Consider the following 25,775-nt stretch of genomic DNA (forward strand, 5'->3'; position numbering starts at 1 on the left):
CCAGGTCTGGTGTTTATTACAGTATTTGATCCAGGTCTGGTGTTTATTACAGTATGTATTTGATCCAGGTCTGGTGTTTATTACAGTATTTGATCCAGGTCTGGTGTTTATTACAGTATTTGATCCAGGTCTGGTGTTTACTACAGTATTTGATCCAGGTCTGGTGTTTACTACAGTATTTGATCCAGGTCTGGTGTTTATTACAGTATTTGATCCAGGTCTGGTGTTTATTACAGTATTTGATCCAGGTCTGGTGTTTACTACAGTATTTGATCCAGGTCTGGTGTTTATTACAGTATTTGATCCAGGTCTGGTGTTTATTACAGTATTTGATCCAGGTCTGGTGTTTATACAGTATTTGATCCAGGTCTGGTGTTTATTACAGTATTTGATCCAGGTCTGGTGTTTATTACAGTATTTGATCCAGGTCTGGTGTTTACTTACAGTATTTGATCCAGGTCTGGTGTTTATTACAGTATTTGATCCAGGTCTGGTGTTTATTACAGTATTTGATCCAGGTCTGGTGTTTATTACAGTATTTGATCCAGGTCTGGTGTTTACAGTATTTGATCCAGGTCTGGTGTTTATTACAGTATTTGATCCAGGTCTGGTGTTTATTACAGTATTTGATCCAGGTCTGGTGTTTATTACAGTATTTGATCCAGGTCTGGTGTTTATTACAGTATTTGATCCAGGTCTGGTGTTTATTACAGTATTTGATCCAGGTCTGGTGTTTATTACAGTATTTGATCCAGGTCTGGTGTTTATTACAGTATTTGATCCAGGTCTGGTGTTTATTACAGTATTTGATCCAGGTCTGGTGTTTATTACAGTATTTGATCCAGGTCTGGTGTTTATTACAGTATTTGATCCAGGTCTGGTGTTTATTATTTGATCCAGGTCTGGTGTTTATTACAGTGATCCAGGTCTGGTGTTTACTACAGTATTTGATCCAGGTCTGGTGTTTATTACAGTATTTGATCCAGGTCTGGTGTTTATTACAGTATTTGATCCAGGTCTGGTGTTTATACAGTATTTGATCCAGGTCTGGTGTTTATTACAGTATTTGATCCAGGTCTGGTGTTTATTACAGTATTTGATCCAGGTCTGGTGTTTATTACAGTATTTGATCCAGGTCTGGTGTTTATTACAGTATTTGATCCAGGTCTGGTGTTTATTACAGTATTTGATCCAGGTTTGTTTATTACAGTATTGATCCAGGTCTGGTGTTTATTACAGTATTTGATCCAGGTCTGGTGTTTATTACAGTATTTGATCCAGGTCTGGTGTTTATTACAGTATTTGATCCAGGTCTGGTGTTTATTACAGTATTTGATCCAGGTCTGGTGTTTATTACAGTATTTGATCCAGGTCTGGTGTTTATTACAGTATTTGATCCAGGTCTGGTGTTTATTACAGTATTTGATCCAGGTCTGGTGTTTATTACAGTATGTATTTGATCCAGGTCTGGTGTTTATTACAGTATTTGATCCAGGTCTGGTGTTTATTACAGTATTTGATCCAGGTCTGGTGTTTACTACAGTATTTGATCCAGGTCTGGTGTTTATTACAGTATTTGATCCAGGTCTGGTGTTTATTACAGTATTTGATCCAGGTCTGGTGTTTATTACAGTATTTGATCCAGGTCTGGTGTTTATTACAGTATTTGATCCAGGTCTGGTGTTTATTACAGTATTTGATCCAGGTCTGGTGTTTATTACAGTATTTGATCCAGGTCTGGTGTTTATTACAGTATTTGATCCAGGTCTGGTGTTTATTATATTTGATCCAGGTCTGGTGTTTATTACAGTATTTGATCCAGGTCTGGTGTTTATTACATTATTTGATCCAGGTCTGGTGTTTATTACAGTATTTGATCCAGGTCTGGTGTTTATTACAGTATTTGATCCAGGTCTGGTGTTTATTACAGTATTTGATCCAGGTCTGGTGTTTATTATCCAGTATTTGATCCAGGTCTGGTGTTTACTACAGTATTTGATCCAGGTCTGGTGTTTATTACAGTATTTGATCCAGGTCTGGTGTTTATTACAGTATTTGATCCAGGTCTGGTGTTTATTACAGTATTTGATCCAGGTCTGGTGTTTATTACAGTATTTGATCCAGGTCTGGTGTTTATTACAGTATTTGATCCAGGTCTGGTGTTTATTACAGTATTTGATCCAGGTCTGGTGTTTATTACAGTATTTGATCCAGGTCTGGTGTTTATTACAGTATTTGATCCAGGTCTGGTGTTTATTACAGTATTTGATCCAGGTCTGGTGTTTATTATTTGATCAGGTCTGGTGTTTATTACAGTATTTGATCCAGGTCTGGTGTTTATTACAGTATTTGATCCAGGTCTGGTGTTTATTACAGTATTTGATCCAGGTCTGGTGTTTATTACAGTATTTGATCCAGGTCTGGTGTTTACTACAGTATTTGATCCAGGTCTGGTGTTTATTACAGTATTTGATCCAGGTCTGGTGTTTATTACAGTATTTGATCCAGGTCTGGTGTTTATTACAGTATTTGATCCAGGTCTGGTGTTTATTACAGTATTTGATCCAGGTCTGGTGTTTATTACAGTATTTGATCCAGGTCTGGTGTTTATTACAGTATTTGATCCAGGTCTGGTGTTTATTACAGTATTTGATCCAGGTCTGGTGTTTATTACAGTATTTGATCCAGGTCTGGTGTTTATTACAGTATTTGATCCAGGTCTGGTGTTTATTACAGTATTTGATCCAGGTCTGGTGTTTATTACAGTATTTGATCCAGGTCTGGTGTTTATTACAGTATTTGATCCAGGTCTGGTGTTTATTACAGTATTTGATCCAGGTCTGGTGTTTATTACAGTATTTGATCCAGGTCTGGTGTTTATTACAGTATTTGATCCAGGTCTGGTGTTTATTACAGTATTTGATCCAGGTCTGGTGTTTATTACAGTATTTGATCCAGGTCTGGTGTTTATTACAGTATTTGATCCAGGTCTGGTGTTTATTACAGTATTTGATCCAGGTCTGGTGTTTATTACAGTATTTGATCCAGGTCTGGTGTTTATTACAGTATTTGATCCAGGTCTGGTGTTTATTACAGTATTTGATCCAGGTCTGGTGTTTATTACAGTATTTGATCCAGGTCTGGTGTTTATTACAGTATTTGATCCAGGTCTGGTGTTTATTACAGTATTTGATCCAGGTCTGGTGTTTATTACAGTATTTGATCCAGGTCTGGTGTTTATTACAGTATTTGATCCCAGGTCTGGTGTTTATTACAGTATTTGATCCAGGTCTGGTGTTTATTACAGTATTTGATCCAGGTCTGGTGTTTATTACAGTATTTGATCCAGGTCTGGTGTTTATTACAGTATTTGATCCAGGTCTGGTGTTTATTACAGTATTTGATCCAGGTCTGGTGTTTATTACAGTATTTGATCCAGGTCTGGTGTTTATTACAGTATATTTGATCCAGGTCTGGTGTTTATTACAGTATTTGATCCAGGTCTGGTGTTTATTACAGTATTTGATCCAGGTCTGGTGTTTATTACAGTATTTGATCCAGGTCTGGTGTTTATTACAGTATTTGATCCAGGTCTGGTGTTTATTACAGTATTTGATCCAGGTCTGGTGTTTATTACAGTATTTGATCCAGGTCTGGTGTTTATTACAGTATTTGATCCAGGTCTGGTGTTTATTACAGTATTTGATCCAGGTCTGGTGTTTATTACAGTATTTGATCCAGGTCTGGTGTTTATTACAGTATTTGATCCAGGTCTGGTGTTTATTACAGTATTTGATCCAGGTCTGGTGTTTATTACAGTATTTGATCCAGGTCTGGTGTTTACGACAGTATTTGATCCAGGTATTACAGTATTTGATCCAGGTCTGGTGTTTATTACAGTATGTATTTGATCCAGGTCTGGTGTTTATTACAGTATTTGATCCAGGTCTGGTGTTTATTACAGTATTTGATCCAGGTCTGGTGTTTACTACAGTATTTGATCCAGGTCTGGTGTTTACTACAGTATTTGATCTAGGTCTGGTGTTTACTACAGTATTTGATCCAGGTCTGGTGTTTACTACAGTATTTGATCCAGGTCTGGTGTTTACTACAGTATTTGATCCAGGTCTGGTGTTTATTACAGTATTTGATCCAGGTCTGGTGTTTATTACAGTATGTATTTGATCCAGGTCTGGTGTTTATTACAGTATTTGATCCAGGTCTGGTGTTTATTACAGTATTTGATCCAGGTCTGGTGTTTACTACAGTATTTGATCCAGGTCTGGTGTTTACTACAGTATTTGATCCAGGTCTGGTGTTTATTACAGTATTTGATCCAGGTCTGGTGTTTATTACAGTATTTGATCCAGGTCTGGTGTTTATTACAGTATTTGATCCAGGTCTGGTGTTTATTACAGTATGATTTGATCCAGGTCTGGTGTTTATTACAGTATTTGATCCAGGTCTGGTGTTTATTACAGTATTTGATCCAGGTCTGGTGTTTATTACAGTATTTGATCCAGGTCTGGTGTTTATTACAGTATTTGATCCAGGTCTGGTGTTTATTACAGTATTTGATCCAGGTCTGGTGTTTATTACAGTATTTGATCCAGGTCTGGTGTTTATTACTGATCCAGGTCTGGTGTTTATTACAGTATTTGATCCAGGTCTGGTGTTTACTTATTTGATCCAGGTCTGGTGTTTATTACAGTATTTGATCCAGGTCTGGTGTTTATTACAGTATTTGATCCAGGTCTGGTGTTTATTACAGTATTTGATCCAGGTCTGGTGTTTATTACAGTATTTGATCCAGGTTTGTTTATCCCAGGTCTGGTGTTTATTACAGTATTTGATCCAGGTCTGGTGTTTATTACCAGGTCTGGTGTTTATTTATTTGATCCAGGTCTGGTGTTTATTACAGTTTGATTTGATTACCAGGTCTGGTGTTTATTACAGTATTTGATCCAGGTCTGGTGTTTATCCAGGTACAGTATTTGATCCAGGTCTGGTGTTTATTACATTATTTGATCCAGGTCTGGTGTTTATTACAGTATTTGATCCAGGTCTGGTGTTTATTACAGTATTTGATCCAGGTCTGGTGTTTACTACAGTATTTGATCCAGGTCTGGTGTTTATTACAGTATTTGATCCAGGTCTGGTGTTTACTACAGTATTTGATCCAGGTCTGGTGTTTACTACAGTATTTGATTCAGGTCTGGTGTTTATTACAGTATTTGATCCAGGTCTGGTGTTTATTACAGTATTTGATCCAGGTCTGGTGTTTACTACAGTATTTGATCCAGGTCTGGTGTTTATTACAGTATTTGATCCAGGTCTGGTGTTTACTACAGTATTTGATCCAGGTCTGGTGTTTACTACAGTATTTGATCCAGGTCTGGTGTTTATTACAGTATTTGATCCAGGTCTGGTGTTTATTACAGTATTTGATCCAGGTCTGGTGTTTATTACAGTATTTGATCCAGGTCTGGTGTTTATTACAGTATTTGATCCAGGTCTGGTGTTTATTACAGTATTTGATCCAGGTCTGGTGTTTATTACAGTATTTGATCCAGGTCTGGTGTTTACTACAGTATTTGATCCAGGTCTGGTGTTTATTACAGTATTTGATCCAGGTCTGGTGTTTATTACAGTATTTGATCCAGGTCTGGTGTTTATTACAGTATTTGATCCAGGTCTGGTGTTTATTACAGTATTTGATCCAGGTCTGGTGTTTATTACAGTATGTATTTGATCCAGGTCTGGTTTATTACAGTATTTGATCCAGGTCTGGTGTTTATTACAGTATTTGATCCAGGTCTGGTGTTTATTACAGTATTTGATCCAGGTCTGGTGTTTATTACATTATTTGATCCAGGTCTGGTGTTTATTACAGTATTTGATCCAGGTCTGGTGTTTATTACAGTATTTGATCCAGGTCTGGTGTTTATTACAGTATTTGATCCAGGTCTGGTGTTTATTACAGTATTTGATCCAGGTCTGGTGTTTATTACAGTATTTGATCCAGGTCTGGTGTTTATTACAGTATTTGATCCAGGTCTGGTGTTTATTACAGGTATTTGATCCAGGTCTGGTGTTTATTACAGTATTTGATCCAGGTCTGGTGTTTATTACAGTATCTGATCCAGGTCTGGTGTTTATTACATTATTTGATCCAGGTCTGGTGTTTACTACAGTATTTGATCCAGGTCTGGTGTTTATTACAGTATTTGATCCAGGTCTGGTGTTTATTACATTATTTGATCCAGGTCTGGTGTTTATTACAGTATTTGATCCAGGTCTGGTGTTTACTACAGTATTTGATCCAGGTCTGGTGTTTACTACAGTATTTGATCCAGGTCTGGTGTTTATTACAGTATTTGATCCAGGTCTGGTGTTTATTACAGTATTTGATCCAGGTCTGGTGTTTATTACAGTATTTGATCCAGGTCTGGTGTTTATTACCAGGTATTTGATCCAGGTCTGGTGTTTATTACAGTATTTGATCCAGGTCTGGTGTTTATTACAGTATTTGATCCAGGTCTGGTGTTTATTACAGTATTTGATCTAGGTCTGGTGTTTACTACAGTATTTGATCCAGGTCTGGTGTTTACTACAGTATTTGATCCAGGTCTGGTGTTTACTACAGTATTTGATCCAGGTCTGGTGTTTATTACAGTATTTGATCCAGGTCTGGTGTTTACTACAGTATTTGATCCAGGTCTGGTGTTTATTACAGTATTTGATCCAGGTCTGGTGTTTATTACAGTATTTGATCCAGGTCTGGTGTTTATTACAGTATTTGATCCAGGTCTGGTGTTTATTACAGTATTTGATCCAGGTCTGGTGTTTATTACAGTATTTGATCCAGGTCTGGTGTTTATTACAGTATTTGATCCAGGTCTGGTGTTTATTACAGTATTTGATCCAGGTCTGGTGTTTATTACAGTATTTGATCCAGGTCTGGTGTTTATTACAGTATTTGATCCAGGTCTGGTGTTTATTACAGTATTTGATCCAGGTCTGGTGTTTATTACAGTATTTGATCCAGGTCTGGTGTTTATTACAGTATTTGATCCAGGTCTGGTGTTTATTACAGTATTTGATCCAGGTCTGGTGTTTATTACAGTATTTGATCCAGGTCTGGTGTTTATTACAGTATTTGATCCAGGTCTGGTGTTTATTACAGTATTTGATCCAGGTCTGGTGTTTATTACAGTATTTGATCCAGGTCTGGTGTTTATTACAGTATTTGATCCAGGTCTGGTGTTTATTACAGTATTTGATCCAGGTCTGGTGTTTATTACAGTATTTGATCCAGGTCTGGTGTTTATTACAGTATTTGATCCAGGTCTGGTGTTTATTACAGTATTTGATCCAGGTCTGGTGTTTATTACATTATTTGATCCAGGTCTGGTGTTTATTACAGTATTTGATCCAGGTCTGGTGTTTATTACAGTATTTGATCCAGGTCTGGTGTTTATTACAGTATTTGATCCAGGTCTGGTGTTTATTACAGTATTTGATCCAGGTCTGGTGTTTATTACATCCAGGTCTGTATTACAGTATTTGATCCAGGTCTGGTGTTTATTACAGTATTTGATCCAGGTCTGGTGTTTATTACAGTATTTGATCCAGGTCTGGTCCAGGTCTGGTGTTTATTACATTATTTGATCCAGGTCTGGTGTTTACAGTATTTGATCCAGGTCTGGTGTTTATTACAGTATTTGATCCAGGTCTGGTGTTTATTACAGTATTTGATCCAGGTCTGGTGTTTATTACAGTATTTGATCCAGGTCTGGTGTTTATTACAGTATTTGATCCAGGTCTGGTGTTTATTACAGTATTTGATCCAGGTCTGGTGTTTATTACAGTATCTGATCCAGGTCAGGTGTTTATTACATTATTTGATCCAGGTCTGGTGTTTATTACAGTATTTGATCCAGGTATGGTGTTTATTACAGTATCTGATCCAGGTCTGGTGTTTATTACATTATTTGATCCAGGTCTGGTGTTTACTACAGTATTTGATCCAGGTCTGGTGTTTATTACAGTATTTGATCCAGGTCTGGTGTTTATTACAGTATTTGATCCAGGTCTGGTGTTTATTACAGTATCTGATCCAGGTCTGGTGTTTATTACAGTATTTGATCCAGGTCTGGTGTTTATTACAGTATTTGATCCAGGTCTGGTGTTTATTACAGTATCTGATCCAGGTCTGGTGTTTATTACATTATTTGATCCAGGTCTGGTGTTTATTATTTGATCCAGGTCTGGTGTTTATTACAGTATTTGATCCAGGTCTGGTGTTTATTACAGTATTTGATCCAGGTCTGGTGTTTATTACATTATTTGATCCAGGTCTGGTGTTTACTACAGTATTTGATCCAGGTCTGGTGTTTATTACAGTATTTGATCCAGGTCTGGTGTTTATTACAGTATTTGATCCAGGTCTGGTGTTTACTACAGTATTTGATCCAGGTCTGGTGTTTACTACAGTATTTGATCCAGGTCTGGTGTTTATTACAGTATTTGATCCAGGTCTGGTGTTTATTACAGTATTTGATCCAGGTCTGGTGTTTACTACAGTATTTGATCCAGGTCTGGTGTTTATTACAGTATTTGATCCAGGTCTGGTGTTTACTACAGTATTTGATCCAGGTCTGGTGTTTATTACAGTATTTGATCCAGGTCTGGTGTTTATTACAGTATTTGATCCAGGTCTGGTGTTTATTACAGTATTTGATCCAGGTCTGGTGTTTATTACAGTATTTGATCCAGGTCTGGTGTTTATTACAGTATTTGATCCAGGTCTGGTGTTTATTACAGTATTTGATCCAGGTCTGGTGTTTATTACAGTATTTGATCCAGGTCTGGTGTTTATTACAGTATTTGATCCAGGTCTGGTTTATTACAGTATTACCAGGTCTGGTGTTTATTACAGTATTTGATCCAGGTCTGGTGTTTACTACAGTATTTGATCCAGGTCTGGTGTTTACTACAGTATTTGATCCAGGTCTGGTGTTTATTACAGTATTTGATCCAGGTCTGGTGTTTACTACAGTATTTGATCCAGGTCTGGTGTTTATTACAGTATTTGATCTAGGTCTGGTGTTTACTACAGTATCTGATCCAGGTCTGGTGTTTCTGTGTGTATTAATGGTGATCTGTGTTAGTGTTTGTGTGTCTATATAAATATACCCCCCCCCCCCTCTCTATTCCAGCTGCCCTGATGATGGAGGAGCTGAATCCTTACACTAAGATCAGCCCGGCCTTGGCATCAGAGCACCAGTCAGCGGGCGCTGTCATGGGCATCATCTTCCTCCTCCTCTTCATCATGACCGTTTTGGGGGTGGTGGTGTGGTGGCGGCATCACCAGAGAGAGAAAGGAGGGCAGCACATGCCCAGTGTGTCCTACAGCCCTGCCCTGAGGATCAGCAGCCAGGGTTACTCCCTCTCTGGTGAGACGCTCCAGACTCTACCACTTAGTCGTGTTAACTAAGTCAGTCAGGGTTACTCCCTCTCTGGTGAGACGCTCCAGACTCTACCACTTAGTCGTGTTAACTAAGTCAGTCAGGGTTACTCCCTCTCTGGTGAGACGCTCCAGACTCTACCACTTAGTCATGTTAACTAAGTCAGTCAGGGTTACTCCTCTCTGGTGAGACGCTCCAGACTCTACCACTTAGTCATGTTAACTAAGTCAGTCAGGGTTACTCCCTCTCTGGTGAGACGCTCCAGACTCTACCACTTAGTCATGTTAACTAAGTCAGTCAGGGTTACTCCCTCTGGTGAGACGCTCCAGACTCTACCACTTAGTCATGTTAACTAAGTCAGTCAGGGTTACTCCCTCTGGTGAGACGCTCCAGACTCTACCACTTAGTCGTGTTAACTAAGTCAGCCAGGGTTACTCCCTCTCTGGTGAGACACTCCAGACTCTACCACTTAGTCGTGTTAACTAAGTCAGTCAGGGTTACTCCCTCTCTGGTGAGACGCTCCAGACTCTACCACTTAGTCATGTTAACTAAGTCAGTCAGGGTTACTCCCTCTCTGGTGAGACGCTCCAGACTCTACCACTTAGTCATGTTAACTAAGTCAGTCAGGGTTACTCCCTCTCTGGTGAGGCGCTCCAGACTCTACCACTTAGTCATGTTAACTAAGTCAGCCAGGGTTACTCCCTCTCTGGTGAGACACTCCAGACTCTACCACTTAGTCGTGTTAACTAAGTCAGTCAGGGTTACTCCCTCTCTGGTGAGACGCTCCAGACTCTACCACTTAGTCATGTTAACTAAGTCAGTCAGGGTTACTCCTCTCTGGTGAGGCGCTCCAGACTCTACCACTTAGTCATGTTAACTAAGTCAGCCAGGGTTACTCCCTCTCTGGTGAGACGCTCCAGACTCTACCACTTAGTCATGTTAACTAAGTCAGTCAGGGTTACTCCCTCTCTGGTGAGACTCTCCAGACTCTACCACTTAGTCATGTTAACTAAGTCAGCCAGGGTTACTCCCTCTCTGGTGAGACACTCCAGACTCTACCACTTAGTCGTGTTAACTAAGTCAGTCAGGGTTACTCCCTCTCTGGTGAGACGCTCCAGACTCTACCACTTAGTCATGTTAACTAAGTCAGTCAGGGTTACTCCCTCTGGTCTCTCTGCACAGGACTGTCTCTTTACAGTGTGGTCTCTCTCCACAGGACTGTCTCTTTACAGTGTGGTCTCTCTGCACAGGACTGTCTCTTTACAGTGTGGTCTCTCTCCACGGGACTGTCTCTTTACAGTGTGGTCTCTCTCCACAGGACTGTCTCTTTACAGTCTGGTCTCTCTCCACAGGACTGTCTCTTTACAGTGTGGTCTCTCTCCCCAGGACTGTCTCTTTACAGTGTGGTCTCTCTCTCCACAGGACTGTCTCTTTACAGTGTGGTCTCTCTCCACAGGACTGTCTCTTTACAGTGTGGTCTCTCTCCACAGGACTGTCTCTTTACAGTGTGGTCTCTCTGCACAGGACTGTCTCTTTACAGTGTGGTCTCTCTCCACAGGACTGTCTCTTTACAGTGTGGTCTCTCTCCTCAGGACTGTCTCTTTACAGTGTGGTCTCTCTCTACAGGACTGTCTCTTTACAGTGTGGTCTCTCTCCACAGGACTGTCTCTTTACAGTCTGGTCTCTCTCCACAGGACTGTCTCTTTACAGTGTGGTCTCTCTCCACAGGACTGTCTCTTTACAGTGTGGTCTCTCTCTCCACAGGACTGTCTCTTTACAGTGTGGTCTCTCTCCACAGGACTGTCTCTTTACAGTGTGGTCTCTCTCCACAGGACTGTCTCTTTACAGTGTGGTCTCTCTGCACAGGACTGTCTCTTTACAGTGTGGTCTCTCTCCACAGGACTGTCTCTTTACAGTGTGGTCTCTCTCCACAGGACTGTCTCTTTACAGTGTGGTCTCTCTCCACAGGACTGTCTCTTTACAGTGTGGTCTCTCTCCACAGGACTGTCTCTTTACAGTGAGGACTCTCTCTACAGGACTGTCTCTTTACAGTTTGGTCTCTCTCCACAGGACTGTCTCTTTACAGTGTGGTCTCTCTCTCCACAGGACTGTCTCTTTACAGTGTGGTCTCTCTCCACAGGACTGTCTCTTTACTGTGTGGTCTCTCTCCACAGGACTGTCTCTTTACAGTGTGGTCTCTCTCCACAGGACTGTCTCTTTACAGTTTGGTCTCTCTCCACAGCTCTCTGGGGTGATCTGACTGAAATTGGGGGTGATCTAACTAAATTCAGGGGTGATCTGACTGAACTCTCTTTCCAGCTAGATCCTCCTCTCTCTTGCTGTTTGTGTTCTCAGCAAAACTCAGCTTTCTGATGAAACCTCTGTTTTTAACAGCCTTGTATTGAAAATGTCCCGATGGAGCTGTGTGTGTGTGTGTGTGTAGAGTCCTGTGCTACAAGCTGATGTTTCCGTGGTGAGCAGGGCATCAGTGTACAGGCTTTGTTCTCCTCTCTAGACTCCTCTCCTACCATCAGCAACGTCAGTCAATGTTTCACTAATCCCACCTACCACACTCTGGGAGCATGTACCTACGCTGGCCACTACGCCAAGCCTGACAAGAAGACCAGAAGGGCCAAGGTGGGTGGCGAAGAACCTTCACTTTATTTATGCTATAAGAGTACATACAGGCAACTGCCAAAATAAAGAAAACAAAACAACATAAAAATGAATAGTTTTCACTACGAGGCAGACAGAACAGCTTCGATGCACCTGGTCATAGATTCTACAGGTGTCTGGAACTCTATTGGAGGGATGTGACATCGTTCTTCCACCAGTAAATTCAATCGTTTGGTGTTGTTGTTGATGGTGGTTGGAAAACGCTGGTCTCGGCGCCGCTCCACAACCTCCCAGAAGTGTTCAGTTGGGTTGAGATCTGGAGACTGAGACGGCCAGGGGTATATGCTTTATTTCCTTTGTTAATGCTCATCAAACCATTCAGTGACCACTCCTGACATGTGTATGGGGCATTGTCATTGTATGGGAAAGCATAAACGCTACCATTACTATGTTAATTACTTAATTAACTCAGGAACCACACCTGTGTGGAAGCACCTGCTTTCAATATACTTTGTATCCCTCATTTACTCAAGTGTTTCCATTATTCTGGCAGTTACCTGTACATTGGCATTCTCCAAGAAACGTGTATTTTATTTGTTGGTTCTTTGTGTGTTGTTCCACGTGTAGCAGCTACTCTTCCTGTGGTCCTCATTAGCTGTTCCACGTGTAGCAGCTACTCTTCCTGTGGTCCTCATTAGCTGTTCCACGTGTAGCAGCTACTCTTCCTGTGGTCCTCATTAGCTGTTCCACGTGTAGCAGCTACTCTTCCTGTGGTCCTCATTAGCTATTCCACGTGTAGCAGCTACTCTTCCTGTGGTCCTCATTAGCTGTTCCACGTGTAGCAGCTACTCTTCCTGTGGTCCTCATTAGCTGTTCCACTTGTAGCAGCTACTCTTCCTGTGGTCCTCATTAGCTGTTCCACATGTAGCAGCTACTCTTCCTGTGGTCCTCATTAGTTGTTCCACGTGTAGCAGCTACTCTTCCTGTGGTCCTCATTAGCTGTTCCACGTGTAGCAGCTACTCTTCCTGTGGTCCTCATGAGCTGTTCCACGTGTAGCAGCTACTCTTCCTGTGGTCCTCATGAGCTGTTCCACGTGTAGCAGCTACTCTTCCTGTGGTCCTCATTAGCTGTTCCACGTGCAGCAGCTACTCTTGCTGGGGCCCTCAGTCTGTCTGTGTGTGTTTCGTTCCCAGGTGAAGGACAAGAGGTTAAACAGGAATAGTGCTCCAGAGTGGACTGCCTACTATAACCTCGATGAACTGGGTATGTCTGATGACTCCCTTATAAAACCCATTGTAAATACAAGTTGATTTGGGATTGTTTAACAAAACATTAGGAACACCTGCTGTATAGTTGGCCATATACACTGACTGTTCAAAACATTAGGAACATCTGCTGTATAGATGGCCAAAAACACTGACTGTTCAGTAGGTGTGTACCGTGTAGACAGACTCTTAGTCTGTCCCTTTAACATCTCTGTAGATGTGTACCGTGTAGACAGGCTCTTAATCTGTCCCTTTAACATCTCTGTAGGTGTGTACCGTGTAGACAGGCTCTTAATCTGTCCCTTTAACATCTCTGTAGGTGTGTACCGTGTAGACAGGCTCTTAATCTGTCCCTTTAACATCTCTGTAGGTGTGTACCGTGTAGACAGGCTCTTAATCTGTCCCTTTAACATCTCTGTAGGTGTGTACCGTGTAGACAGGCTCTTAATCTGTCCCTTTAACATCTCTGTAGGTGTGTACCGTGTAGACAGGCTCTTAATCTGTCCTTGAAGGACTTTAACATCTCTGTAGGTGTGTACCGTGTAGACAGGCTCTTAATCTGTCCCTTTAACATCTCTGTAGGTGTGTACCGTGTAGACAGACTCTTAATCTGTCCCTTTAACATCTCTGTAGGTGTGTACCGTGTAGACAGGCTCTTAATCTGTCCCTTTAACATCTCTGTAGGTGTGTACCGTGTAGACAGGCTCTTAATCTGTCCCTTTAACATCTCTGTAGGTGTGTACCGTGTAGACAGACTCTTAATCTGTCCCTTTAACATCTCTGTAGGTGTGTACCGTGTAGACAGGCTCTTAATCTGTCCCTTTAACATCTCTGTAGGTGTGTACCGTGTAGACAGACTCTTAATCTGTCCCTTTAACATCTCTGTAGGTGTGTACCGTGTAGACAGACGCTACAGCTCCTACCATGAACAGTACTACAGAGGTAGAGTATGAGACTCCACTATGTCCTTATGAAGAAAACCAGCTCATGTGACAGAGTGGTTGGTCTGTGTTTCCCAAGGACTTTCCTGCACTGTAGTGTGTGACTGCATGTGTGCTGTGTGTGTGTTTGTGTCAGAGTATGTGAACGGAGCGAGGAGTGGAGTGTGCCCAATTTGACTGGAGCGCAGCGGAGCGAGTTTCCCAAAGGCTGGAACGCCGGCTTTCTCGCCCGCTCCAGTTTCGCTCCAGTACCTCTCCAGCAGCGCTCACTTCATGAGCTCAGGGCATGCCTGTCCCAGCATGCATTTGTATAGTCTACTTGTGTGCTGCTATAGCCTCTTGCTTTAGCTACTGTCATGGAGTGTTTTCATAAAGAAATGGATAAAACACACAGGTGCAAAATCACTTACAAAGATGAGGAGGAACCAAGAGCAAGAGAATGAGTGTGGTGATGTAGTGTCCACAACTAAAGAAGAGAGGGAGTGTGGTGATGTAGTGTCCACTACTAAAGAAGAGAGGGAGTGTGGTGATGTAGTGTCCACTACTAAAGAAGAGAGGAGTGTGGTGATGTAGTGTGGTGATGTAGTGTCCACTACTAAAGAAGAGAGGGAGTGTGGTGATGTAGTGTCCACTACTAAAGAAGAGAGGGAGTGTGGTGATGTAGTGTCCACTACTAAAGAAGAGAGGGAGTGTGGTGATGTAGTGTGGTGATGTAGTGTCCACTACTAAAGAAGAGAGGGAGTGTGGTGATGTAGTGTCCACTACTAAAGAAGAGAGGAGTGTGGTGATGTAGTGTCCACTACTAAAGAAGAGAGGGAGTGTGGTGATGTAGTGTCCACAACTAAAGAAGAGAGGGAGTGTGGTGATGTAGTGTCCACTACTAAAGAAGAGAGGGAGTGTGGTGATGTAGTGTGGTGATGTAGTGTCCACAACTAAAGAAGAGAGGGAGTGTGGTGATGTAGTGTCCACTACTAAAGAAGAGGGGAGTGTGGTGATGTAGTGTGGTGATGTAGTGTCCACAACTAAAGAAGAGAGGGAGTGTGGTGATGTAGTGTCCACTACTAAAGAAGAGAGGGAGTGTGGTGATGTAGTGTCCACAACTAAAGAAGAGAGGGAGTGTGGTGATGTAGTGTCCACAACTAAAGAAGAGAGGGAGTGTGGTGATGTAGTGTCCACAACTAAAGAAGAGAGGGAGTGTGTTGATGTAGTGTCCACAACTAAAGAAGAGAGGGAGTGTGGTGATGTAGTGTCCACAACTAAAGAAGAGAGGGAGTGTGGTGATGTAGTGTCCACAACTAAAGAAGAGAGGAGTGTGGTGATGTAGTGTCCACAACTAAAGAAGAGAGGGAGTGTGGTGATGTAGTGTCCACAACTAAAGAAGAGAGGGAGTGTGGTGATGTAGTGTCCACAACTAAAAAAAGAGGGAGTGTGGTGATGTAGTGTCCACTACTAAAGAAGAGAGGGGAGTGTGGTGATGTAGTGTCCACAACTAAAAAAGAGAGGGAGTGTGGTGATGTAGTGTCCACAACTAAAGAAGAGAGGGAGTGTGGTGTTGTAGTGTCCACAACTAAAGAAGAGAGGTAGTGTGGTGATGTAGTGTCCACAACTAAAGAAGAGAGGGAGTGTGGTGATGTAGTGTCCACAACTAAAGAAGAGAGGGAGTGTGGTGATGTAGTGTCCACAACTAAAGAAGAGAGGTAGTGTGGTGGTGTAGTGTCCACAACTAAAGAAGAGAGGGAGTGTGGTGATGTAGTGTCCACAACTAAAGAAGAGAGGGAGTGTGGTGATGTAGTGTCCACTACTAAAGAAGAGAGGAGTGTGGTGATGTAGTGTCCACAACTAAAGAAGAGAGGGAGTGTGGTGATGTAGTGTCCACAACTAAAGAAGAGAGGGAGTGTGGTGATGTAGTGTCCACAACTAAAGAAGAGAGGGAGTGTGGTGATGTAGTGTCCACAACTAAAGAAGAGAGGGAGTGTGGTGATGTAGTGTGGTGATGTAGTGTCCACAACTAAAGAAGAGAGGGAGTGTGGTGATGTAGTGTCCACAACTAAAGAAGAGAGGGAGTGTGGTGATGTAGTGTCCACAACTAAAAAAAAGAGGGAGTGTGGTGATGTAGTGTCCACTACTAAAGAAGAGAGGAGTGTGGTGATGTAGTGTCCACAACTAAAGAAGTGAGGAAGTGTGGTGATGTAGTGTGGTGATGTAGTGTCCACAACTAAAGAAGAGAGGGAGTGTGGTGATGTAGTGTCCACAACTAAAGAAGAGAGGGAGTGTGGTGATGTAGTGTGGTGATGTAGTGTGGTGATGTGTCCACAACTAAAGAAGTGAGGGAGTGTGGTGATGTAGTGTGGTGATGTAGTGTCCACAACTAAAGAAGAGAGGGAGTGTGGTGATGTAGTGTGGTGATGTAGTGTGGTGATGTAGTGTCCACAACTAAAGAAGTGAGGGAGTGTGGTGATGTAGTGTGGTGATGTAGTGTCCACAACTAAAGAAGAGAGGGAGTGTGGTGATGTAGTGTGGTGATGTAGTGTGGTGATGTGTCCACAACTAAAGAAGTGAGGGAGTGTGGTCATGTAGTGTGGTGATGTAGTGTCCACAACTAAAGAAGAGAGGGAGTGTGGTGATGTAGTGTGGTGATGTAGTGTGGTGATGTAGTGTCCACAACTGAAGAAGTGTGGGAGTGTGGTGATTTAGTGTGGTGATGTAGTGTCCACAACTAAAGAAGAGAGGGAGTGTGGTGATGTAGTGTCCACAACTAAAGAAGAGAGGGAGTGTGGTGATGTAGTGTCCACAACTAAAGAAGAGAGGTAGTGTGGTGATGTAGTGTCCACAACTAAAGAAGAGAGGGAGTGTGGTGATGTAGTGTCCACAACTAAAGAAGAGAGGGAGTGTGGTGATGTAGTGTGGTGATGTAGTGTCCACAACTGAAGAAGTGTGGGAGTGTGGTGATTTAGTGTGGTGATGTAGTGTCCACAACTAATGAAGAGAGGGAGTGCGGTGATGTAGTGTCCACAACTAAAGAAGAGAGGTAGTGTGGTGATGTAGTGTGGTGATGTAGTGTCCACAACTAAAGAAGAGAGGGAGTGTGGTGATGTAGTGTGGTGATGTAGTGTCCACAACTAAAGAAGTGAGGGAGTGTGGTGATGTAGTGTGGTGATGTAGTGTCCACAACCAAAGAAGAGAGGGAGTGCGGTGATGTAGTGTGGTGATGTAGTGTCCACAACTAAAGAAGTGAGGGAGTGTGGTGATGTACTGTCCACAACTAAAGAAGAGAGGGAGTGTGGTGATGTAGTGTGGTGATGTAGTGTGGTGATGTAGTGTCCACAACTGAAGAAGTGTGGGAGTGTGGTGATGTAGTGTGGTGATGTAGTGTCCACAACTAAATAAGAGAGGGAGTGTGGTGATGTAGTGTCCACTACTAAAGAAATGAGGGAGTGTGGTGATGTAGTGTCCACAACTAAAGAAGAGAGGGAGTGTGGTGATGTAGTGTCCACAACTAAAGAAGAGAGGCAGTGTGGTGATGTAGTGTCCACAACTAAAGAAGAGAGGCAGTGTGGTGATGTAGTGTCCACAACTAAGGAAGAGAGGCAGTGTAGGTCCATGCAGTCAGATGGGTGATGGTTAAATGGTAGGTCCCGGTAGTCACAACAATAGATGGGTGTTGGTTAAATGGTAGGTCCCGGTAGTCACAACAATAGATGGGTGATGGTAAAATGGTAGGTCCCGGTAGTCACAACAATAGATGGGTGTTGGTTAAATGGTAGGTCCCGGTAGTCACAACAATAGATGGGTGTTGGTTAAATGGTAGGTCCAGGAAGTCACAACAATAGATGGGTGATGGTTAAATGGTAGGTCCCGGTAGTCACAACAATAGATGGATGTTGGTTAAATGGTAGGTCCAGGATCTATTGTTGTGACTACCGGGACACAAACAACACCCATCTATTGGGTGATGGTTTTAACCAACACTGGTAGGTCCCGGTAGTCACAACAATAGATGGGTGTTGGTTAAATGGTAGGTCCCGGTAGTCACAACTATAGATGGTTGTTGGTTAAATGGTAGGTCCCGGTAGTCACAACAATAGATGGGTGTTGGTTAAATGGTAGGTCCCGGTAGTCACAACTATAGATGGGTGTTGGTTAAATGGTAGGTCCAGGTAGTCACAACAATAGATGGGTGATGGTTAAATGGTAGGTCCCGGTTGTCACAACAATAGATGGGTGTTGGTTAAATGGTAGGTCCCGGTAGTCACAACTATAGATGGGTGTTGGTTAAATGGTGATTTTAATGAATTAATGAATTAGCGGGATTTCAGACCACTCAACACCGCTCTGTAAGCAATGAGCGGGATTTCAGACCACTCAACACCGCTCTGTAAGCAATGAGCTGGATTTCAGACCACTCAACACCGCTCTGTAAGCAATGAGCGGGATTTCAGACCACTCAACACCGCTCTGTAAGCAATGAGCGGGATTTCAGACCACTCAACACCGCTCTGTATGCAATGAGCGGGATTTCAGACCACTCAACACCGCTCTGTAAGCAATGAGCGGGATTTCAGACCACTCAACACCGCTCTGTATGCAATGAGCGGGATTTCAGACCACTCAACACCGCTCTGTATGCAATGAGCGGGATTTCAGACCCCTCAACACCGCTCTGTAAGCAATGAGCTGGATTTCAGACCCCTCAACACCGCTCACATACTCTGGTTTGTGTATGAACTGATGTGTATGAACTGATGTGTGTGTTTTGACCTCTGTGTCTCTCTCTCTCCACAGGGCACGCCTGTGATCTCCTCCTCTGTGTGTGTTCCTTCCTCCTGATGGTCTCACACACTCCTCTCTGGTCCTCTCCTCCAGTCTCTAACTAACACAACACCCCATAAACAAACGCACTACTTTTGGATTTAAATGCTTTATACTGTGATATGTTACTAATACTGTGAATGTTGTGTGTCCTGATGTGATTTACCCTGTACTCTGTTTTTAATTGTTTATCTACAGGTTGTCAGTGGATACTAGTGTTCACTTGTCTAATCTCATGTTGTATTCGTCTCCCAATGTTGATATGACGAATGCATTGAAAGGCTAACAATGTCATCGCTGATATCAGAATCATTCGCTAACAGATACCTTCACCTTGGTAAAAAGTCTTCCTGTCGTCCTGCTTCTCAGTGTGTTATTTGTCTTTGTCAGACTACATGAAGGGTTCCCTGTCCAGCACCTGCTCTCTGAACAGTGAGAACCCCTACGCCACCATCAATGACCCGCAGGCCGTGGCCTGTAAACACACAGAGAGCAGCTATGTAGAGATGCAGAGTCCTGTCCACCACGACATGTCCTACTGCTCCTCTGCTATAGTCACCACCACCGCCACACACACCTCCAGCAAGAACGTCTATGATGTGGGTGAGTTATAGATATATAGTTATGTAGATGTCCTACTGCTCCTCTGCTATAGTCACCACCACCGCCACACACACCTCCAGCAAGAACGTCTATGATGTGGGTGAGTTATAGATATATAGATGTCCTACTGCTCCTCTGCTATAGTCACCACCACCGCCACACACACCTCCAGCAAGAACGTCTATGATGTGGGTGAGTTATAGATATATAGTTATGTAGATGTCCTACTGCTCCTCTGCTATAGTCACCATCACCGCCACACACACCCCAGCAAGAACGTCTATGATGTGGGTGAGTTATAGATATATAGATGTCCTACTGCTCCTCTGCTATAGTCACCACCACCGCCACACTCACCTCCAGCAAGAACGTCTATGATGTGGGTGAGTTATAGATATATAGATGTCCTACTGCTCCTCTGCTATAGTCACCATCACCGCCACACACACCTCCAGCAAGAACGTCTATGATGTGGGTGAGTTATAGATATATAGATGTCCTACTGCTCCTCTGCTATAGTCACCATCACCGCCACACACACCCCGTCAGCAACAATGATGTGGGTGAGTTATAGATATATAGTTATGTAGATGTCCTACTGCTCCTCTGCTATAGTCACCACCACCGCCACACACACCCCGTCAGCAACAATGATGTGGGTGAGTTATAGATATATAGTTATGTAGATGTCCTACTGCTCCTCTGCTATAGTCACCATCACCGCCACACACACCCCGTCAGCAACAATGATGTGGGTGAGTTATAGATATATAGTTATGTAGATGTCCTACTGCTCCTCTGCTATAGTCACCATCACCGCCACACACACCCCGTCAGCAACAATGATGTGGGTGAGTTATAGATATATAGTTATGTAGATGTCCTACTGCTCCTCTGCTATAGTCACCATCACCGCCACACACACCCCGTCAGCAACAATGATGTGGGTGAGTTATAGATATATAGTTATGTAGATGTCCTACTGCTCCTCTGCTATAGTCACCACCACCGCCACACACACCCCGTCAGCAACAATGATGTGGGTGAGTTATAGATATATAGTTATGTAGATGTCCTACTGCTCCTCTGCTATAGTCACCACCACCGCCACACACACCGTCAGCAAGAACGTCTATGATGTGGGTGAGTTATAGATATATAGTTATGTAGATGTCCTACTGCTCCTCTGCTATAGTCACCATCACCGCCACACACACATCCAGCAACAATGATGTGGGTGAGTTATAGATATATAGATGTCCTACTGCTCCTCTGCTATAGTCACCATCACCGCCACACACACATCCAGCAACAATGATGTGGGTGAGTTATAGATATATAGATGTCCTACTGCTCCTCTGCTATAGTCACCACCACCGCCACACACACCGTCAGCAAGAACGTCTATGATGTGGGTGAGTTATAGATATATAGTTATGTAGATGTCCTACTGCTCCTCTGCTATAGTCACCATCACCGCCACACACCCCGTCAGCAACAATGATTTGGGTGAGTTATAGATATATAGATGTCCTACTGCTCCTCTGCTATAGTCACCACCACCGCCACACACACCGTCAGCAAGAACGTCTATGATGTGGGTGAGTTATAGATATATAGTTATGTAGATGTCCTACTGCTCCTCTGCTATAGTCACCATCACCGCCACACACCCCGTCAGCAACAATGATTTGGGTGAGTTATAGATATATAGATGTCCTACTGCTCCTCTGCTATAGTCACCATCACCGCCACACACACCCCGTCAGCAACAATGATGTGGGTGAGTTATAGATATATAGTTATGTAGATGTCCTACTGCTCCTCTGCTATAGTCACCATCACCGCCACACACCCCGTCAGCAACAATGATGTGGGTGAGTTATAGATATATAGATGTCCTACTGCTCCTCTGCTATAGTCACCATCACCGCCACACACACATCCAGCAACAATGATGTGGGTGAGTTATAGATATATAGTTATGTAGATGTCCTACTGCTCCTCTGCTATAGTCACCACCACCGCCACACACACCGTCAGCAAGAACGTCTATGATGTGGGTGAGTTATAGATATATAGTTATGTAGATGTCCTACTGCTCCTCTGCTATAGTCACCATCACCGCCACACACCCCCGTCAGCAACAATGATGTGGGTGAGTTATAGATATATAGTTATGTAGATGTCCTACTGCTCCTCTGCTATAGTCACCACCACCGCCACACACACCCCGTCAGCAACAATGATGTGGGTGAGTTATAGATATATAGATGTCCTACTGCTCCTCTGCTATAGTCACCATCACCGCCACACACACATCCAGCAACAATGATGTGGGTGAGTTATAGATATATAGTTATGTAGATGTCCTACTGCTCCTCTGCTATAGTCACCATCACCGCCACACACCCCGTCAGCAAGAACAATGATGTGGGTGAGTTATAGATATATAGTTATGTAGATGTCCTACTGCTCCTCTGCTATAGTCACCATCACCGCCACACACCCCGTCAGCAACAATGATGTGGGTGAGTTATAGATATATAGTTATGTAGATGTCCTACTGCTCCTCTGCTATAGTCACCACCACCGCCACACACACCCCGTCAGCAACAATGATGTGGGTGAGTTATAGATATATTATGTAGATGTCCTACTGCTCCTCTGCTATAGTCACCATCACCGCCACACACACCTCCAGCAACAATGATGTGGGTGAGTTATAGATATATAGTTATGTAGATGTCCTACTGCTCCTCTGCTGGTCACCATCACCGCCACTGTTGTCACCCCGTCAGCTGTCAATGATGTGGGTGAGTCTGGGGATGAAGTCTCTGTCTGTCCTCTGTCTGTTGTTCTGAGGAAGATGAGTCTGTTGGAAGATCTCTTTGTTTTTCTGTGTAACTGACTGGTTATCAGTCTGTTGTCTCTGTCTGTTGTTTCAGTCTGTTGTTTCTGTCTGTTGTCTCTGTCTGTTGTCTCTGTCTGTTGTCTCTGTCTGTTGTCTGTCTGTTCTCTCTCTCTGTCTGTTCTCTCTGTCTGTTGTCTGTCTGTTGTCTCTGCCTGTTGTCTCTGTCTGTTGTCTCTGTCTGTTGTCTCTGTCTGTTGTCTCAGTCTGTTGTCTCTGTCTGTTGTCTGTCTGTTCTCTCTGTCTGTTGTCTCTGTCTGTTGTCTCTGTCTGTTGTCTCTGTCTGTTGTCTCTGTCTGTTGTCTGTCTGTTCTCTCTGTCTGTTGTCTCTGTCTGTTGTCTGTCTGTTCTCTCTCTGTCTGAGGGGGTTATTGTGGAGGGTTCTTCTATGAAGTGTTTGAATGATCACTTTGATTAGTCAGAAAAGTTCAAGCCTCTCTTTCTCTCTTCTCCCTCCATCTCCCTATCTCTATCCCTCCATCTATATCCCTCCATCCCTCTATCTCTATCCCTCCACCCCCTATCTCTATCCCTCTATCTCTATCCCTCCACCCCCCTATCTCTATCCTTGTCTGTCTGTCCCTCCTGTCTCTATCCCTCCACCCCCTATCTCTATCCCTCCACCCCCTATATCCCTCTATCCCTATCCCTCCCTCCCCCTATCTCTATCCCTCCATCTATATCCCTCCATCCCTCTATCTCTATCCCTCCACCCCCTATCTCTATCCCTCCATCTATATCCCTCCACCCCCCTATCTCTATCCCTCCACCCCCTATCTCTATCCCTCCACCCCCCTATCTCCATCCCTCCACCCCCCTATCTCTATCCCTCCATCCCCCTATCTCTATCCCTCCACCCCCCTATCTATATCCCTCCATCTATCCCTCCATCCCCCTATCTCTATCCCTCCACCCCCCTATCTCCATCCCTCCACCCCCTATCTCTATCCCTCCACCCCCCTATCTCCATCCCTCCACCGCCCCTATCTCTATCCCTCCACCCCCCTATCTCTATCCCTCCACCCCCTATCTCCATCCCTCCATCTATATCCCTCCACCCCCCTATCTATATCCCTCCATCCCCTATCCATCCCCCATCTATATCCCTCCATCCCCTATCTCTATCCCTCCACCCCCTATCTATATCCCTCCATCTATATCCCTCCATCCCTCTATCTCCATCCCTCCATCCCCCTATCTCTATCCCTCCACCCCCCCTATCTCTATCCCTCCATATCTCCATCCCTCCACCCCCTATCTCCATCCCTCCATCCCCCTATCTCTATCCCTCCACCCCCCTATCTCCATCCCTCCACCCCCCTATCTCTATCCCTCCATCCCCTATCTCTATCCCTCCACCCCCTATCTCTATCCCTCCATCTCCATCCCTCCATCTCTATCCCTCCATCACTCCACCCCCCTTTAGAACCCAAGGTGAGTGTTCTCCAGGGCTGTAACGGTGTGGTGGTCCCCACGTACCCTCAGAACCCGTATGACCTCCCCAGGAACAGCCACATCCCCAGCCACTACGACCTGCTGCCCCTGAGACACAGCCAGAGCTACAGCCCTACACACAGCCAGGACCACAGCCACCAGAGCCACAGCCCAGCCTTGCCCGGCAGCCCTACCAGCTCCCTGCTATAGACAGACCACTCCCGAACGCTGGGCCGCGACCTTAGACCTATGACTTACTGTTGGGGCACGGTCTGCTCCACCTGGGGTTGCGGATAAAGACTGTAATGTGACTATAGAGACAAAGTACCAGTGCAACATCAATGTTGGTGGACATACTAGATGATATACCAACAGAAGCTCTGTGTGGACTCACTACTGTGTGGACTCACTACCGTGTGGACTCACTACCGTGTGGACTCACTACTGTGTGGACTCACTGCTGTGTGGACTCACTACCGTGTGGACTGACTACTGTGTGGACTCACTACTGTGTGGACTCACTACCGTGTGGACTGACTACCGTGTGGACTCACTACTGTGTGGACTCACTACCGTGTGGACTCACTGCTGTGTGGACTCACTGCTGTGTGGACTCACTACCGTGTGGACTCACTGACGTGTGGACTCACTACCGTGTGGACTCACTACCGTGTGGACTCACTGCTGTGTGGACTCACTGCTGTGTGGACTCACTACCGTGTGGACTCACTACCGTGTGGACTCACTACCGTGTGGACTCACTACCGTGTGGACTCACTGCTGTGTGGACTCACTACCGTGTGGACTGACTACCGTGTGGACTCACTGCTGTGTGGACTCACTACCGTGTGGACTCACTCCCGTGTGGACTCACTACTGTGTGGACTCACTACTCTGTGGCCTCACTACCGTGTGGACTCACTACTGTGTGGACTCACTACTGTGTGGACTCACTACCGTGTGGACTCACTACCGTGTAGACTCACTACCGTGTGGACTCACTGCTGTGTGGACTCACTGCCGTGTGGACTGACTACTGTGTGGACTCACTACCGTGTGGACTCACTCCCGTGTGGACTCACTACTGTGTGGACTCACTCCCGTGTGGACTCACTACCGTGTGGACTCACTACCGTGTGGACTCACTACCGTGTGGACTCACTGCTGTGTGGACTCACTACCGTGTGGACTCACTGCTGTGTGGACTCACTGCTGTGTGGACTCACTGCTGTGTGGACTCACTACCGTGTGGACTCACTGACCGTGTGGACTCACTACCGTGTGGACTCACTACCGTGTGGACTCACTACCGTGTGGACTCACTGCTGTGTGGACTCACTACCGTGTGGACTCACTACCGTGTGGACTCACTGCCGTGTGGACTGACTACTGTGTGGACTCACTACCGTGTGGACTCACTGACGTGTGGACTCACTCCCGTGTGGACACACTACCGTGTGGACTCACTACCGTGTGGACTCACTACCGTGTGGACTCACTGCCGTGTGGACTCACTGCCGTGTGGACTCACTACCGTGTGGACTCACTACCGTGTGGACTCACTGCTGTGTGGACTCACTACCGTGTGGACTCACTACCGTGTGGACTCACTACCGTGTGGACTCACTACCGTGTGGACTCACTACCGTGTGGACTCACTGCCGTGTGGACTCACTACTGTGTGGACTCACTGCCGTGTAGACTCACTGCTGTGTGGACTCACTA

General features: G+C 44.3%; 1 pseudogene; it reads left to right on the forward strand.

Moving 5' to 3' along the window:
- The window catches only part of LOC135530559 (multiple epidermal growth factor-like domains protein 11), a 73,173-nt pseudogene extending 48,883 nt beyond the window's left edge, over positions 1–24,290 (forward strand).
- The last annotated feature ends 1,485 nt before the right edge of the window (positions 24,291–25,775 follow it).

The sequence above is a fragment of the Oncorhynchus masou genome, unplaced genomic scaffold, assembly GCF_036934945.1.
Source record: "Oncorhynchus masou masou isolate Uvic2021 unplaced genomic scaffold, UVic_Omas_1.1 unplaced_scaffold_1380, whole genome shotgun sequence".
Lineage (NCBI taxonomy): Eukaryota > Metazoa > Chordata > Actinopteri > Salmoniformes > Salmonidae > Oncorhynchus > Oncorhynchus masou.